The sequence below is a fragment of the Furipterus horrens genome, unplaced genomic scaffold (assembly GCF_987537825.1).
Source record: "Furipterus horrens unplaced genomic scaffold, mFurHor1.1.pri manual_scaffold_17, whole genome shotgun sequence".
NCBI lineage: Eukaryota > Metazoa > Chordata > Mammalia > Chiroptera > Furipteridae > Furipterus > Furipterus horrens.
In genome coordinates, this window is record NW_028327187.1 from 33643073 (window position 1) to 33663028 (window position 19956).

General features: G+C 38.0%; 1 protein-coding gene and 1 pseudogene across 3 annotated transcripts in view; one reads left to right on the forward strand and one right to left on the reverse strand.

The window, feature by feature from the left end:
- Positions 1 to 19956, forward strand: part of TENM1 (teneurin transmembrane protein 1) — a 730204-nt gene that overhangs the window by 233527 nt on the left and 476721 nt on the right. The window lies entirely within an intron of this gene.
- Positions 1222 to 2768, reverse strand: LOC149990799 (annexin A7 pseudogene; annotated as a pseudogene).

The window sequence follows — 19956 nt, forward strand, 5'->3', positions numbered from 1 at the left end:
ATGTCTTCTTTTTAGCATGACCTAATGTAGTAGTTGTCCTGTAGGGTTCAGAGGCACAGCTTCGCTATTCCCCAAGCTGGGTACTTGATGTATGCTCTTCATGTGGACTGAGTACACCTTCCTCTTTTTGTTGAGCCTTGATTGATGTCAGAAGGTCAATGGGAGGGAACCCAGGCCAAACAGCTGGTAGGACTGGCTGTGCCCACTAGCCAGCAAATACCTCCTTTCATTGCTTATAGATGAGGTTGGGTAGTGGTGTTCTTATGTAGACTGTAACTGTCTGCTTGGTGTGCAGGCTCTGGGGTTTCCTGGGAGATGCTGGCGAAGGTCAGCCTTCACCTGTGTTCTGTCTGGGTCCCCTTGCTATAAAATATAAAGCAATCTGCAGATGGCTACTGCTAATGCTGTGCCTGGGGCCACTCAGTGAGAAGTATGGGGGGTTGGGCTCTGCTGCTGCTTTTTTGAGCATATTTAGGAAGGTTTGAAGCCTGCTGCAGAGCCCCCATAAATGGTAGTTTCTTTATGGACCAGACCTGGAAATGGTACTCAAAACTTTTATCTTGTGGACTCAGTCATATGTCTAGACCTATCTGGAAGAAAGGTTGTAAAATGTGGTCTACCTGTGTTCCTTGGAAGAAGAAGGGAAATATTTAGTGAACAGCTAAGCTAGGTAATTTCTACTATACATAGTCAGATTTAGTTTTTAGAAAGCATATTATGGTGACAATGTTCATGATGGATTGAATTGGGGTAGGGGGTGGGGAGCCAAAGGCAAGAAAAGCAAATAAGAGGCTGGTGTAATGGTTCATATGAGGCTTAAGTCCCAAAGGCAATGCCTAAGATATTTGCAGCAGGGGTAACATGAGGCAGGATTTGGTGAATGAGATTTGGGAGGTGGGGAAGTTGTTGAAATTACCAACTAGATGAATGGTAAATTTTCTATTTCATGCTAATAATGCCAATCCAAAAGTAAAAGGTTGCTTTTTTTAGATTCATAATCATTGAGTTCTTTTTTTTTTTTTTTTTTTTTTTTTTTAGAGATTGTTGTGATTTTTATTTAATTTGGTAACCTGATTAGAATAACAGCAGTGAGTGAGAAAATTAAGCTTTACAAATACTGCATTAATACTACATCGTTATGATATGGCTTTACATTGATTGTATATAGAGAAAAAAAATAACATTGGAATTAAGGCAATAACCACATGTGCAGACCAAGCACAACCCTGACACAGTCTTTAATAAGAAGCTCTTTTGGTTAAATGATGGTTGATATTGCTGCATGCTGGTCAGTCACTGCTTTGAAGGAGAAGCTTTGAATAGTTTCATTTATTTAAGAAAAATTCCCTCTTACTGGCCCACAATAGCTAGAAGAAGCCTTCGGTAATCCCCACTCGTGTCACTTGCAATCATTGTGTCCAGGGTCTTCTGATACATCTGACAGAACATCTGTTTTATTTGTACAAGATCAATCTCACTTCGAGTCACCACGATCCTGATCAGGGTGGAGTCATCTGTGCCAGCTCCTTTCATAGAATAGTAGAGCCTCTCAGCAAAGAAGGCAGGGCGGTTCAGAGCACACTGCAAGATGGCCTTCAAACCACTTTCAACATTTCCGGAAAACTCACGGCCAACGCTGCTTAACAAATCTCGATTAGCCATCCTGGAATAGGCCTCCATGGTAGCTCTCAGCTGAGGAAAGCTTCTTGTGGCAAGAATCATGTTAAAGCAAGACTCATCTGTCCCCAGTCTCCCTTCACCAGCTTGATAGAGACGCTGAGCATCTTCCTGAGCCAACTGGTGGTTAACATTCTGGTTCTCATCACGATTTCCCTGGCACATGGATACAAGTAAACGTTCAAAATGCCCTGACGTATCTGACCGAATATCCTTTTCAAGGTCTCGTCCAAATTCTGACTGATAACATCTGACAATTTCTTGGATTTCCTGATTGGTTCTTGTGCATAAAATTTCAATCAATACACGTTCCTGAGTTCCTGCTCCCTTCATTGCATTTCGTAAACTCCAGGCATCATAATATGTAGTTGGCATGAACAGAGCAAGGATCAATTCTTCCACATTGCCACTTAACTCTGATTTCAGATCTTTAATTAAATCCTTTCCATACATGGTCTTAAATGCTGCTTTAATTTTTTGTCTTTGATCGTTGGAACGGTTGGCCACGACATCCACAATTGCTTGTTCATCTGTCCCAAAACCCTTCATTGCTTTACGAAGAATTTCTGCATCTCTCATAGCATCGAAGTTGGCAGCCGGCCGAATTGTTCCCTGAGTTCCCTGAGTCATCGCGGCAGGCTGACTAGGAAAAGGAGTCTGTCCTCCAGGATACTGAGAAGGCATTTGTCCTCCGGGAAAGCCACCAGGTAGTGGGACCTGTCCTGGGCCACCTCCGTAAGACTGTGAGGGCGGCTGTGGGTAGCCAGAGAAGCCTGCTCCACCTGGTGGGGCTCCAAACCCTTGGCCTGGAGGAACTCCAGGATAGGCTGGAGCTCCTCCTGGCTGTGGGGCACCAGGGTAGCCTCCAGGGGCTGGATAACCACCCGCAGCAGGGTAGCCTCCAGCTCCTGGGTAGCCGCTACTTGGTGCTGCTGGGTAGGCACCTCCTCCCATTGTAGGAAAGCCACTAGGATAAGGATACTGACCAGGAGGGGGAAAAGATGACTCCTGACCCACAGGAGGATATCCAGTGAAAGGTGGGTAGCCCGTGGGGGGATAGCCAGGGTATGACATTCTGACACCAGGGAACAGCCTCATTGAGTTCTTAATGGCCCTTTCCCTCAAGAAGTTTTTAATCTATTTGGGGAGGGATTATACATACAAAGAAAAACTTGAAAATGGTATGGATATCAGTAACACAAATTAATTCACCACGAGCTGAATCTAGTATGCCAGAGATACACATAGGAGCTATGACACGGAGGGCATGGGATCATTTGGACTAACTTTGGATTTTAGACTGTATTCCTTCAATTTGTTGGTGGCCATGTGGGTTCTTGGTTCTTGACTTTGTGTAGGAAAGATTTCACAACATGAGCCCACATTATTTTGAGAGTATGTTTATTAAAGCTGGGGACAGTTAAACAAAGGAATGGCTTAGGGTAGAAGAGGCAAGATCCTAGCAACAAGAATGAGCCTGGGCAGAGCTGCCTTGGCCCTTTGCAACATTAGTAAGAGCTGAACTTAGGTTAGGCTTTCTTGGCCCTTGGGAAAGAATGCCACAGAGACAGAAGGAGTGAGCCAGCTGGGCTGTGTGGACTCAGGAAACAAGTTACAGAGGCAAAAGTAGGGCCCTTGAAGAAAGAAAGCAAAGATATGCACCTTGGGAAACAATTGGGGGAGTTGTGGTCTTGCTGAAAAGGGGAAGGTGGAGGGAGAGAGAGAGAGCCACTGGGTCCTTTCTCTTAATGACTTGTATCTGTTATCTAAAGGTGTAACTTTTAGGGGAGGTCTCAGAGGAGAATCTCATTAGAATATTCATCAGCTTTCAGGGTTGTGGTCTTTAGGGATTCATTAGTCATTACACCTGGTCCTGATGTCAGCCATGGTGACACTCTGCCTAGCCCTGCTGCTCTTCTGGGTCTGGAACTGAAACACAACTGAGATCTAGGCGTTACCTCTAGTTTGACCCAAGGCTTTGTTCTTAAAATTATTTGATGTGGGTATTACCTAAATGTCCTGAGGGCTTAATGCTTAGAGCGTGGTCATACAAGGGAAAGGGAGACAAGTGAATCAGGGTGCTGGGTGAGATCAGTTTAAATCAGCTCTCTCAGTTTCCCCATTGTACTTGCCAACGAATTTTCCTAATTTCTTACTACCCTGCCTCAATTTAACAAACATATTTTAAGTGTATGGTGTGCTTCAATAACTGTAGTTATCAAGCTTATAAAAAGGCTAATTAATATTGGTTGAATGGAATATTAGTTGTTTAATGAGACAAAGAAAACACAACCCTTCCTTTTGAAGGACTTATTGGAAATTAATAATAGGTTCATAGGAAAACAAGCCAGTTTGATAAAGTGTAAGAGGTGCTATTACAGAATGGGCCAGTTGGAGTACAGGGGAAGGAGTGTCCAGGATAATGTTTATAAAGAACGAGGCCTTTGAAGGGGTGGGCTAGGAGCGCGGGGGAGCAGTGGGGGGGAAAGTGGGACAACTGTAATAGAAAAAACAATAAAAATAAATTAAAAAAAAAAGCTTGTCTTGGAATAAGACTATAGGTGATCATACAAACCAAAGAGGAAAGATGAGGGAAGAAGTTCTTTCTAATGCAGAGGCAAAGAGTAGGCAATGATGAGTAAGCAGGAATAGAAGTATATTGTTCCTTGGGGATAGAGACAAGGTTGTGTTAATGTCTATATACTATGGCCCACCATAGTACTAAGCCTTTTGCAGATGCTCAGAAATGTTGGGTACTATCTGGGTATACAGTCTCATAGTCCTTGCTAGTATATTTAGTTTACTTCTCTCCAACTTCATACATCTAACTAATTAACCGAGTTGGTAAAATAATGATTTTTCCATCAGGAGTTGAAGGCTCTGCTTGTTCCTGCATGTGACCTCACTTTGCATTCCCCTAGGGCTACAAAGTCACTTACAGGTGTATGTTGCTTCAAATCACAGTTGCAAGCCATCCCTGATATAAGCCATCTGAGTCCCAATTTCTGTTTAAAGTGAAATGCCTAACTGAAGTACTTGTATCACCAAATATTATGTTGAATTCAAAATTAGAATGAAGCAACAAAGTTTGATGTGATGTGAATCACAAACGGTTTGGATTTCTCTTACTGTAGCAGAACTATATTTCTTAAAAGCTATCACCCATATTTTTTTAGCAAAATTTATTTTTGGAAGTGTTTAAATACACTTTGGTTCTTAAAGGGTAATATTAACGTGAAATATTTCAGAATAAGATAATAAGGTAAGAAATGAGCAGTTGGGCAAGGAGTTTGAAAATGTAATTTTATTTCATTGGAAGTTTTTAAACCTACCCTCATTTGTGTGTTTATGTAATGATAAGTATTTATTATAATTTAGACTGTTGTTTAACTTTCCATGAACTCAATAACTAATCCACATTGTGTATGATACTCTTTTAAAAGGAGGAATATCTAAAACCTTTTTTGTTGTTCTTGTTGTTTTTCTGTTTTCTCACTACATTAAAATAAAAGTAGGATAGGGCGGATATTTGAGGTCAGACAACTCAAGTTCAGTTCCAGGTTTTCCATTTACTAATAGGGTGGCCTCTCTGAGCCTTGGTATCTTCATCTGTGTTATAATATATTTGTGCTGCTGTAATAGAATACCATAGACTGGATAGCTTATAAACAACATAAATGTATTTCTCACTGTTCTGAAGGCTAAAAGTCAGGATCAGGAGGCCAGCAGATTCAGTGTCTGATGAAAACCCATTTCCCGGTTCATAGACACCTGTCTTTTCACTGTGTCCTCACATATACAGGACAGGGTTGTTCTCTGGGGTCACTTTATTAAGGGCACTAATCCCATTTATGAGGGATCCACCCTTATGACCTAATTACCTCCCAAAGGCCCCCCACCTTCACATATCATCATGTGGGGGTTAGGTCTTAACATATGAATTTGATGGGTTACAATAATTTCACCTATAGCAGTCTGGAAAATGGGAATAATAATAACTATATTCTTGCAAGATTTTTGTGAGGATTAGAGGTTATACCATGGGAATTACCAAGTATGAGTTTTTTAGAGATTGGAAACTTTTACTGCCACCAATGTTGTTGTTTGCATCTTTCAATTAAATCATAATTTCTGGGAGGAGGGTGTTGGTAACTGTCCTCTGCATATAACAATTTTAAAACGTTTCCCCTGTACACCAAGATATTATGGGCAACTCCAGTGTAGACAATAGGTAAAACTGAAAGGGAGGACTGAGAAGCTCCAACCCTGATCCTAGTCTTTAAGATATGTTCCTGAAACACAACCTGAAAACCATTCTTTCAGTGGAACACAATTAGAAGACTGGGGTAACTTAAAACATCATATTGAAAACAATAGCAAGATGATTAGGTAGCACTATGTAGTCTCTGGTAGATCCGTATACAATCTAAGTAGTTATTCTGTGGTCATCATGATAAAGGCACTGCAGTAGAGACCTATGAGAAAATTGTGCACTATACGTACTGACCTGTCATTTCCCAAAGAAACAAATGGAAATGGATGTCCTTTGAATAGAGAAGTATAAACTTTTCATGGTTTCCTATTTTTCCTGCAGTCTTACCGAGGAGGTTAGCTACAACCTGTGCATGCAATTATTAGAGGAAAGGACTCATTCTCTCAGATAATGCAAGGCCACTAATAGACCACGTGGCATTTAAAAAATTGTGAATAGGAATGGCAATGCTTCCTCAAGATGCTTCATTACAATCCATCAGAAATTATTCTATAATGCAGGTTGTTAGAATAAGACTGTACAGCCATCTTCCAGGAAACTGGTTTGATGCACCTGTAAATTTTTAGTATCCTCAATGATCCACAGTGTCCCCATTGTGAACGGCACACCCTGAAATGAAGAACTCTTGTGTAGTGTGCAATCTGCATACCATTATACAGTGACCCTGCCAATATCCATATTTTTAATGAAGGTGAACTTTTGGGGCAATTAAAAGTGTCAGCGAATTAAAAATATAATTTTTACTTAAATTTTCTCACAGAATCTTTAGGAACTAAGTTCAGAAAAGCAGTAAAATCACATAGGTTCTTGAATTTCAAGGGCTTCTCTGTAAGGTAGATGAAATAGCAAAATTCAGCTGTCAACAAAGTTATAAATGGATTACATGCTATCTATGAATTTGAATGTAAAATATGTAATAATCTTCCTGAACATTATTGAGTTGAATATAATTCACTCAAATTGACATATGAAACTCCCTCTTTTACTTTCTTATGGCTTATATTGGAAATATCAATGCATCCCCTTGACTGTTACACTGAATTACCTTTAGAATATTGAAAAACAAAGGCAACATTTCTTTCAGTCTTCAAAAGCAAATTTTTAACAAAAGTTAAACTCATTGGAACAAAAGTAATTTGCAGTTTAAGAAAACGATTAAATAATCTGGTAGCAAATTCCATTTTGTGAAATGTATCCACTGGGTAATAAAAAACCAAGCCAGTCCAGCAAGGGTCAGCAAACTATGGCCTGTGGGACAATCCTGGCCCACTGCCTGTAACTGTGAAAGAAGTTTTACTGGAACACAGCCACACTCATTCATTTACATAGTTCTATGGTTGCTTTGGTACTACACTGGTGGACTTGAATACTTTCAAAAGACTATATAACCTGTAAACCCTATTTACTGTCTGGTCCTTCACAGAAGTTTGCTGACTCACAGAATATACAATTATTTCAGTTAAATTTTACATTATAATTTAATATTGAAGTATTTTAATATTAAATGATATGGCTGTGTGAGTGAATTTATAAATATAGGAAGACTATTCCATACCACTTTACTTTAAATGTTAATTGTTCTCAGTTAAGGTATTTGAAATTAAACAATAATTTAACTCCTTGTTATATAGCTTGGTTGCACCCAGGGATAAGATCACTAAATGGCAGCAAACACCAACACTGACACCAAGCCATTTCACAGAGGAAGTGTCAGTCATAATTCTGTAAATTTTTTAATTTTAATTTTTGATTTTAGAAGGAAGAAAAGGGAGGGAGAAAGAGAGAAAGAGAAACATCAACACTACAGAGAAACATCAATTGTTTGCCTTCCATATGTGCCCTGACCAGGGAACAAACCTGCAACCCAGGCATGTGCCCTGACTGGGAATCGAACCAGCGAACCTTCAGTTTTCAGGATCATGCCCAACTGAGAGCCACGCTGGCTGGGGCATGACAGTCATAATTTAAGGTAGAAGCTGAAATCAGTTCTGGAATATTTGTATTCAGCATCAGGAAGACTGGGAAAAGCATGATTGGAGTAATGGTGCTTAGACTACTTTCAAAACCCTTTCTTCAACCAGAATTTCAAAGGGAATCCCAACCAAGATATGGATATCATGAAAGTGAAGATGGTGATGGAGCTGGGGTGGATGAGAGTTCAAATTCTGCTTGCTTGGCTCCTGTTCTTCTCTCTGCCCCCTTCTTGGAGAGGAGCTATTTATTTTTAATTAGCAGTGTATCACTGAAAGTGAATCAGAAAGTGGAATATTATTTGTGTGTTCAGCCCATCTAATTTCCACCGTGTCCTGATACATTTCTTATGCTCTATTTTACTCTCCCACTTATTTTTTTATTTTTCTGTTATGAAATATTCGTGACATATTGAATACAGTTGCACTTAATATTTGCTCATGAAACTTTGTAAGACTTTACATTTAATAAATCACGCATAAAAGAAATATTTTCAGTAGGTTATTCAGCCAATATTCTTAGAAAAGTTTACTACTTCTTTGAAAAAAGTAGTATTTTTAAATATTTCATTCATGATGTTAATGTAATTGGATGAATATAAAATTTTAAATGTTTTTCTCTTTTAATTTAATTTAATTATTTTTATAGAATGTAATATTATTTTTACTTTCATTTTTATTTTTTCCCAAGTCAAGTCTCCTTCTATCACCATTTTTCCCCCTTTACCCTCTTTTACCTCCCCCCACCTGCCTTTCCCTCTGGCAATCACCATGCTGTTGTCCATGTCTATAACATGTTTCTTTCTTTTTTTTTTTTTTTTTTTGCTTAATCCCTTCAGCTTTTTTACCCAGCCTCCCCAATCCTTTCCCCTCTGACAGCTGCCAGTCTGTTCTCTGTACCTATGAGTCTGTTTCTATTGTATTTTGTTTGTTTTGTTCATTAGATTCCACATATAAGTGAAATCATATGGAACTTGTCTTTCTCTGACTGACTTGTTTCACTTAGCATAATGATCTCCAGGTCCATCCATATTGTCACAAAAGGTAAGATCCCTTCTTTTTTATGGCAAAGTAGTATTCCATTGTGTGAATGTACCACATCTATTTAATCCACTCATCTATTGATGGGCACTTGAGCTGTTTCCAGATCTTGCCTATGGTAAATAACGCTGCAGTGAACCTAGGGATGCTTTTTTTTTTAAATCAATATTTCAGGTTTTTTCAGATATAGTCCCGGCAGTGGGATCACTGGGTCATAGGCAGTTCCACTTTTAATTTTTTGAAGAAACCCCGTAGTGCTTTCCACAGTGGCTGCACCAGTCTGCATTCCCACCAACAATGCACTAGGGTTCCCTTTTCTCCACATCCTCACCAGCACTTATTGTTTGTTGATTTATTGATGATAGTCATTCTGACAGGTGTGAGGGTTATTGAGTACTAACTATGTACCAGGCACTATTCATAATACTTTCTTTAGAGTAATTCATTTATCTTTATAAAATCCCTGTGATGTAGAATATACTATTATCTTCATTTTAAGTAGAAACAACTGAAGCAGATCCTTAGCTAGTGACTGACAGAGCTGGGATTAGGGCTTTGAACTCATTCTTTCACTGTCACTAATTTTTTATTTGTATCTTTTATTTCCCTCTGTTGATTGACTTTATTTGATTTTTTCTCCCCCTACTTGCAATTATTTACTTTAGTTCTACTATTTTAGTAGATTCCTTTAATTTATATAATCATTATTTGGCTTGCAGTTTAAAATTAATCAACATGCCCTGGCTGGTGTGGTTCAGTGGATTGAGCACCGGCCTGCAAACTGAAAGGTCACCAGTTCAATTCCCAGTCAGGGCTCATGCCTGGGTTGCAGCCCAGGTCCCCAGTTGGGGGAGTGTGAGAGACAACCACACATTGATGTTTCTCTCCCTCTCTTTCTCCCTTCCTTCCCCTCTCTCTAAAAATAAATAAAAATAAAATCTTAAAATTAATCAACTGTACCCTTTTCCTAAAAAATAGATGAACCTTAGAATGCTTTAATTTGGATCATCCCTCTTCACTTCTGTGTAATTATTATCCAATGTTTTAGTTTCCATTTTTCTTAATACACCAAAATTATTATAATGTCCACATTAACTGGTCATGTAGATTTACCCATGTGTTTACCGATCACTTTACTCACTATTCCTTTTAGCACACTTCACTCCTTCTAGATTCAGTTTTATGCTTCCTGAAGTGTATCCTCTCATAGTTATTTCAGCAATGGTCTGTTGGTGTTAAACTTTCCTTCTTTGTAGGAAGTTATCTTCATTTCACCCTCATTCTTGACAAATATATTTACTAGATATACAAGAATTCAATATTGACAATTCTTTTCTTTAAGCATTTTGATAACATTGCTTCATGCACTATCATTGTGGATCCTTCCTGATACAAGTAACACAATATCCCAAAATAATGGCTTAAACAATAAAGATATGTGTTTTCCTCTCATAACAAGCAGTCTACAGCTGGACAGTATCAGGGTTGATAAATTGAGCAGCTTAATATATCAGAGCTCTGGATCAGCTTCTCTGTCACTCTTTTCACTCTTTTGTTAAAGTTGCTAAACAGCTAATAACTCCAAATATCATGCTCACAATGACAATGTCCGAAGGCTGGAAGGAAGAGCATATTTCTCTTTGTCTATCTCTCTCTCTTAAATAGGATAATCTTTCCTAGAAGCCTCTTTCAGTCTTCCACTCATCTAGAACTGGGTTGACAAGTCCACCCTTTAATCTAGTCCCTAATAAAGGAGACCAAAGTACTCTGTTTCGCTTAAAACACTAATGAAGCTCAGAGTGAGGCACATCTTTTATACCTGAATATCTGCAGATTCCTTAGCAATTGAAAAGGTGTTAATGGCTATTCAGTAAGCAAACAGTGCTTGCCACACATTATCTTACACACATTATCTTACACTCCTGCAGTGCAATTGAGAAATCTGCTGTCAGTCTAATTATAGTTTCATTGTAGATGATCTCTTTTTCTAGTTGTTTTAAAGTTTTCTCTTCCTCTTTGATGGTATGTTGATTCACATCATTCAAGAAGCAGATGCCAAGATGAGATTAGATGAGCAAGAGGTTGGGGGAAGTCTTTGAAGGGTGATGGAGAAGGAGCAGAAGAGGACAGGGAGAATCTTCAGAACAGGATGCAGGACCTGATGTGGCACCTGTTGGGGAGGAAAAATTGAATAGGAATAGTTTCAGACTACATCATGGATCCAGGAAAGTTTTGGCCATGCTAATGGAGAGCCCTAGAACTAAAGTAACATTTCTGGAGTCCCCCATCCTGCAGAAATGGCCTGCATTAGTACCCAAACCGTGTTCAGTCAATGGCTAGGAGTAGCCTGTAGGCAGTCTGGCCTCAGCATGAATCCACCACTGGATTCAGAAGGGCAACTGGGGCTGCTAGTCAATTATGCACTCACAGCAGATCTGAGTGGTGCATTTTCATAGCTTCCTCATGTGTTCTTAAAGTGTGGATACTTATATTCATCCTGCTTGGGGGTTGTGCTTTCTGAATCTGATATTTTTCTCAGAATCTAATCTGTGTGTATGTGTGTATCACTTATATATTTTTTTGTATTTCTAGTTGTATTTTATTGATTATGCTATTACAGTTGTCCCAATCGTCCTCCTTAGTCCCCCTCCACGCAGCACCCTCACCACTCCTTCAGGCAGTCCTCCCACCATTGTTCATGTCCATGGGTCATGTATATGAGGTCTTTGGCTGCTCCATTTCCTATACTGTACTTTACATCCCATGGCTCTTCTGTAACTACATATTTATACTTCTTAATCCCCTCACCTCTTCACCTATTCCCCCCACCCCCTCCCATCTGGCAACCATCAAAATGCTCTCTGTATCCATAGTGTTCTGTCTCTGTTCTTGTTTGCTTAGTTTGTCTTTTAGATTCAATTGTTGATAGATTTATATTTTTTGCCATTTTATTGTTCATAGCTTTAATCTGCTTCTTTTTCTTAAATAAGTCCCTTTAACATATCATATAATAATAGTTTGGTGATGATGAACTACTTTAGTTTTTTCTTGCCTGGGAAGCTCTTTATCTGCTTTTTGATTCTAAATAATAACTTTGCTGGGGAAAGCAATCTTCGCTGTAGGTCCCTGCTTTTCATGACTTTGAATATTTCTTCCCAATCCCTTCTAGCCTGAAAAGTTTCTTTTGAGTTATCACCTGACAGTTTTATGGGAACTCCCCTATAGGTAACTAACTTCTTTTCTCTTGCTGCTTTTATGATCTTCTCTTTATCTTTAACCTCTTTGCATCCATCATGCTTGGGACTCTCTGTGCTTTCTGGACTTACATGTCTGTATCCTTCACCAAATAAGGGAAGTTTTCTTTCATTACTTTTTCAAATAGATTTCCATTTTCTTGTATTTCCTCTTCTCCTTCTGGCAACCCCTATGATGTGAATGTTGGAACACATGCAGTTGTTCCAGAGGCTACTTACACTATCCTCACTTTTTATTATTCTTTTTTCTTCTTGTTCTGATTGGTTGTTTTTATTTGTTTGTTTGTTTGTTTGTTTTTGTTTTGCTTCCTTATATTCCAAATTATTGATTTCATTCTCAGCTTCATCCACTTTACTGTTATTTCCCTGTAAATTCTTCATTTCAATTAGGTATCCTTTGCTTCTGACTGGATCTTTTATATGCTGCTGAGGTCCTCCCTAAGTTTCTTGACCATCCTTATAACCAGTGTTTTGAAATCTACATCTGATGGGTTGCATCTCCATTTCATTTAGCTCTTTTTCTGGAGTTTTGATCTGTTCTTTCATTTGGGCCATGTTTCTTTGTCTCCTTGTTTTGGCAACCTCCCTGTGTTTGTTTCTATGTATTAGGTACAGCTGCTAAGATTTTCTGTCTTAGTAGCATAGCCTAATGTAATAGGTGTCCTGTAGTGTCTAGAGGTACAGCCTCACTTATCACCCAGTCTGGGTACTTGCGGTGCACACTTCATGTAGGTTGAGTGTACCCTTCTCTTATAGTTGAGCCTTGGTTGCTTTTAGAAGATCAATGGGAGAGATTTACCCAGGCCAGTCAGCTGCAAGGATTGCCTTTGACCACTTACCACCAGCCTCTGCCCTCCATGGATGATTGGATGATCAGCTATGCAAGGGCAGGGTGGTGATGCTCTGACATGGCCTATAGTTTCCCACTGGATGCACAGGCTCTGGGATTCCCGGGTTTTGCCTGGGGCCACCCTGCCTGAGCTATAAAGCAATCTGAGATGGCTGCTGCTTATGCTAGGCTTGGAGATTCCCAGGTGAAGCCAAGCTGTGAATCTAGGCTGTCTGCTGGTAGTGCTGGGCCTGGAGCTCACCGAAGCCAGGTATTGATTATTTGATAGGATTTAGGAAGTTGTGAAGCATGAGCCAAGACCAGCCGTTCATATGGAAAAGCAGCTTGGGTGGGCCTGTAAGTTGGGTGGGTGGAGTCTCTGGTGATCTCCAAGGTGGGTCAAATAGTGTTAGCCAGGTTGATGGAGTCTCAGGCATGGCACCAGCTTGCCAGCTCTGTGGGGAGCAGGTTTATAAAAGGGACAATGGCTTTTGCTCGCCTTTGTGCCAGACACCTCAGTTTCTCCCTGTATGCCACTGATGCCTTTCAAGGTGCTACCCCAGTGCTGGAGCTCAGAGGGAGGAAGTCTAAGTAAATCCATGTGCTGGGCTCTTTAAGAGGAACTTCTTGGGGCTCCAGCAGTTTCTTCCACTGACTCAACCCCCACTGGGTTTTGCAGCCAGAAGTTGTGCGGACTTACCTTCCTGGCAATGGAACCCTGGACTAGGGGGCTTGGTGTGGGGCTGGGACTCCTCACTTTTGAGACACCCTTCCCAAATTTTTATCTACCACACGTGGGTGAGGACCCAGCCGGTTCTGTATCTTTGCCCCTCTTATCACTCTGGATGGATGTGTGTTGTTTCTTTAATTGTGTAGTTGTCAGAATTTGATTCAACTTGATTTCTGATGGTTCTGAGTGATAGTCAAGATGGCAGTGTAGGCAGACATAGTTCGCCTCTTTGCCCAACCACATCAAAATTACAACTAGAATCTAATTTTAAATCAATTTTAGAAAATTCTTAGTCATCACTGTTTCTTCCCATTTTCTTTATACTTTGCTTCTAGAATGTTTAATTAGATCTATATTTTATATTGTCAATCTAGTTTCTGTGACTCTTAAATCTTTCTTTTAGATTTTTCATCTCTTTATTGGCCTGTACTCTATTTTGTGTAATTTCCTCAGATATATATACATGTTTACTAATTCTTGCTCTATTTGTGCTTTACTTGCTATTTAACTTGCCCTTTGTGTTTGTTTTATATATATTTATATTTTTTAACTTTAGAATATCTATTTATTCTCATTAATGTCTACATGATATATGTATTTTATACAAATGGTGATTTGTTCTTATGTTTTCCCATCTTCCTTTATCATTTTAAACATGTTTTTTTGCCTAATCTTATAGTTTGAGTCTCTTGCCTTTTGTTTATCATGGACTGTTTTCTAACATAATTTTTGACTTTGGATTGCAATCTCATTTGAATTGGCCTCTGCCAGAGCCTCCAGATACTTCTATACTAATGTCTCATAGTGGCAGTTGCTCAACCTCACAGAAAATGTAAACTCAACTCTAAATCCATACATGATATAGGCCTATGCTTCTGAATTCTCAGGAATGACTTTTTGTTTTAGCCCAGCCCAGGATAAATAAAATTCCTTCTGTGCCCCTGTGGCAGTGAGCAGATTTTTCTAGTGTACCATTTTTTGAAGTGTAGCATTTTGAAGGTTGATTTATGGACAACATACGCAGGTCTCAGTTGCAACTCCCTTCCTTGTGAAGACCCGGAGCCTCACCTCCTTCTGCTTCTCTCACCTTAGCCTTAAAACCCATGTCGTCAAGTCAGCCACTTGAAGGAGAGCTGTAGCATGAACTCCTGGGCATGCCACTCTTGTTTAGAATTTCTGGTTTGCTATTAGCTTCTGCGTTTTCTCCCCCCACACTTCTTTTGGGTGTCACTCTTCATTTAAAAAAGAGTTCATCCAGAATTTCTAGGTGTTTGTAATGTAAAACACTACTATTATGTCTAGAAGCTGATCTCATAACCCCTGCTCTATACTGCCTCCCTGTAGTTTCATTTCCAAGCATCAAACTTTGCTTGCCATCAATACATCTTCTAAGTTTCAGAAATCAGTATATTACAAAAAAATCTTTATCTCTGACTTCAGAGAAAACTGTAGTCCTAGGGCAACTAGAAGAGGTTACAGACATGCTGGGCAGAGAGGTGCTAAAAGATGTTTGGGACAAGCGTACCACTGTGTCAATGAAAGAAAAGCAGAAGTCTTTTTTAGAGAGATTACCAGAAAGACACATTGCTCCTTTTTTAGCATAGGTCATTATTTCAAGGAAATTGCTCTAAATGTTATCTGTTTTCTATCATCTACTAAGACACAGTGAAGAAATAAGCCGACTGTGACCCAGCTGGCTAGTTGTGTAAGTTATAAAGATTTATTTTATCAATAAAGACTGACTTCGTTTAAGGTTTCTCTCTGCGAGTGCTGTGAAAGCTGGATAAAAAGAAGGTACCTGCTGGATTATTACCACAGCTGCAAGGTCCCATCTAGTGGCAAATGTTCATGCAATCTCAGGTCCATGCAATTCTCAAAAACAAAAATAGTGGGTTTTTTTTCCATGTAATTGACAGAGAATGGCATAGATCATCCTTTCAATATCAGTTTTTTAAATAAAAACCTCCTTTACAGTATTTTGTAATATTGTTTTAGAGTTCTTGTAAAGGAGATTTCAAATTATTATCTACCAAGTAACTATTCTAAATTAGAGATTGGCTTTTTAAACATGTTTACACCTTTTAAATACCATGTTAAGGGACAAATTTTTGGCTACAAAGCAGAGTCTCATAATTTAAAACTTATTATATTGGCAGAGTTGAGCTTAACTTACCCTGAAACACCCCATGAAAAAGATACTATGAAGATTATAGAGTTTGTCTCACCTAAGAGCCTAAACTATTTAAAGCATGTCAAAAGCAATAATAAGGATACAATGGACGTCTTTATTGTTTTTGTTTAAATCAGTAACCCTAAGGGCTTCTATAGGACATTAGAGTAGAATGGGTGTAGTACACTTGAAAGTAAATATCACATGCTTATAGTTTAAATGATTTGGCCTTAACAATCAGTAAAGCTTGACTATCTGAATTAGGATGAACTAATAGAGTTTAAAGATATTTCTGTCCATTTTCTTAAATGTAAATATTTTACGTGCTGAGGAAAAGTACAGTTTTTTTTTTTTTTTTTCTTAAGCTGTTTTCTTAAGGAATCATTACATTTTCATGACTCACACCTTTGGATTCCGTTTTTACTCACAATTCCAAATCAGGCTGTTCACGTCTCTTCTCTATTTCACCCCATTCTTTGTCCCGTTACTTTTGAAGAAGTGGTCATAAACAAGGGGTGACTGGATAATATTCAATCCAACATGACTACACATAATATAAAGCATTCACTGCATTTTAAACTGACATTTGAGGATTGCTCTGGACTAACTTATCCTACCCTCTTCAGCCTACGTATTTCTTCCATGCATAATTCCTTCTTGTTAATGGGAATTTGGTATGTGGCAGGAGTACGTGTTTCATGATGTGGGAATCTAAGACCTGTTGTTTAATAAGAATTCTACTTCTACCTTAATTGGTCTGTCTTCATAATTTCTTTCATTATATAATAGCAGCCTAGGCAGGCCTTCCATTCCAATGTGAAATGAAACTATTTTAAAATATGGGTTACCATGAGCAGAAGGTAAGTAGCATCATCTATTAGACTGAAGATGGAAGGATTTTGAAATATGATGCTGAACATAGAATAAAAGTAAACATTTGTTTTGGCTGCATTATAAACATTTTCATTATAACATATATTTTCACTGACTCATACCAGTAAAGCCTGGAAAACATCTTCTTTATGCATTGTACTTTAGGACTACCACTTTAACTCAAAAGGAAAATACTATTTTTTCTAGGTGTTCTTCAGTGCCATGCACACTGCTATGGAGTTGAGTCTTTACTTAAATATCTGTATTTTCTACATTTCTGTTATGTGGATGAGTATTTTTTCCAAGTAGAAATAATTTTTAGCAATTAAAACCTTTTCAATTAGTTGTTATTAATTTGCCAGCACACTAAATAAACTCTAGTATCCATACAAGGAAATACTATGTAGCTTAAAGGAAACAATAACAAGAAAGATTTCTGTGCACTGAAAGAGCAATCTCAAGATATATTTAAGTGAAAAAAAGAGGGATAAAAATGTGTACATATGTACTGTATTTTGCACATGGAAAGGGGCAAAATAAAAATATGTATTCATATGTTGTGTATGGGCATGAAAAATACTGGAAAGACGAATTTTAAAGAATAGTAAAAATGGTTACCTTAGAGAGGTTGGAGGAGGAATGGGGTAGAGGGGGAAAGAAGAGAAAATGAACCCTCTCAGTGCATATCTTTATATACAGGCTTGGGTTTTTTTGTTTTGTTTTTAAGTTTTTTTAAAGATTTTATTTATTTATTTTTAGAGCGAGAAAAGGAGAGAGAAAGAGAAAGAGAGAAACATCAATGTGTCGTTGCCTCTCACACGCCCCCAACCAGAAACCTGGACCACAACCCAGGCATGTGCCCTAACTGGGAATCGAACCTCGACCTTCAGTTCACAGGCTGGTACTCAATCCACTGAGCCACACCAGCCAGGACATGTTTTTAAGTTTTGAAACACGTTCATATAATAAAGTATGGAGAAAAGGAACTTGACAGTACATAAAAGACTTTTTCACCCTCTGATTCTCTAGGAATACATGGGGTTACATCTTGGACCTAGATTTTTCTTCTTGACTCAGCCACTAATTATCTATATGATTGTAGGCAAGTCACTTAAATAATCTGGACTTCAATACTATCAAGTAAAGAAGTTAGAATAGTTGGCTTCCAAGGTCCCTTCCAGCTCTAACACTCTATGACATGCAAGTGGGTGACAGTGTAGTATAAGTATGCGAGTATATCTCTACTTCTTAAATATTGGTATTAATAAAAACATTTCCCTGACCGGTGTGGCTCTGTTGGTTGGGCATAATCTCTTAAAGTGAAAGGTCATCAGTTCGATTCTTGGTCAGGGCACATGCCTCTGTTGCGGGCCAGGTCCCCGTTGGGGTGCCTACAAGTAGCAACTGATTGATGTTTCTCTCTCACCTTGATGTTTCTCTCCCTCTCTTTCTCCCTTCCTTCCCCTCTCTCTAAAATAAATAAATAAAATCTTTAAAAAAATATTCATTGCTACTCTAGGGTTTTTTGTTCTGATCAATTTTTTTTCCAAATAAAATAACTGTTAAAGAGAAATTTCTTACTTAGGAAGATTAAGTATGCATTGAATATAAATTATGTTTTAAAAACCCAAATGTATTGCTATGCTACAGAAAATATTTTTAACTTTGGGCAAAAAAATATAAATACAAATATTTTTAAGATATGAGTACTAACACAGATGAACTCAAAACATTCACTTCAATTGCTAATCAGCATTTTGATAAGTTTCTGAGTCTTTATTAAATATGTGTTTGTGTTTGATATCCATTCTGTTTAAGCTTCAATTATTTAATTACAGGTCTTGATATGAAACTAATCATGCATATATCCATACGAAGCTTGCATACTGACAGGATAAAATCATTAAAGAGTCATTACTGTAAACTGACGTTGGCCTGAAATTTTTGCAGTTAACAGGGGAGTTGATGCTTGATGAACAGTCCAATTAAAATTGGCAACAAAAGACCTAAAATGTCAGCCAAATTGCTTTTTAATAGTCAATGCAGCCATCATAAAACATAAACATTAAAGTCCCCATCGAAGCGTAAAGCTTCATGGTGAAACAATTCTAGAAAATGAATAATAATTACAGCATCTTGAGGATTCTTTTAATAGATGTGCACTCATTAAAAATATTTCATTAGTTAGAATCAGATGACAAAGTATGTTTCCCTGAATACTTCCTTATATATATATTATAATAATGGTTTTGTTTAATATTATGTAGGTATAATTTCTGTTATTATCCCAAGAAGTTATTTAAGAAGCATTTTAATAACCTAGAAAACAGGTTCTGAAAAAAAAAGGAGCAAGAAAATTATACAGTGTGACCTGCTAATAATTTAAAATATAAAATAATAACGAATCCTTAGTTACACTGAAGTTTAAATGAAAAGCCAGGGAAGTCAATTGTGATTGCCACCAAACAGCCTAAAAGCAATAGCCAATATTTTGACTCTTGAGGCACTGGTGTACAATACTGACTATGTGAATAGATTAATCACCTATCCAGCACGTTGATTTTTAGTGGAAGATACAAATTCAAATATTTTACTGAGCTTTTTGCCTTTGGTTCAAATGTTTCATCCATGGAGGACAAGTGTTAGATTGCTATAAAAAATCATCTTGTATGTTATGAATAATATAACCTCTCCCTCTGTCATTATTGCCATGTTTTTCAATAAGCAAAGAAAAAAATTGTGAGGTTTTTATCTTTGTGACATTATAACACAGGAGAAAACTTCAAATGGCTCCTAGGGGAAATCTTTAAAAATCAGGGTTTTAATAGTATATTCACTTCTTTTTTCAATAAACATTTGCTGAATACGTATTATGTGTCAACACAATTTTGACCACTCTGGGAATCTGGAGATGAGTAAGATTTGGATACCATCCTAATCTAGTTGAAGGTTAAACATGTAAGCAATCAGCTGTAATACAAGGGATAAATGTGTGAAGAATTCAAATCAGAAAAATAAAAATACGTGTCTCCCAGATTCATATGTGAATTAGGATTCCTTCACTGTACATGTAGTTTTTGAAAATATTCTGTAGCACAGATATCCACAGTAGAGTCCTCAAACAGATGGCATCTTAATG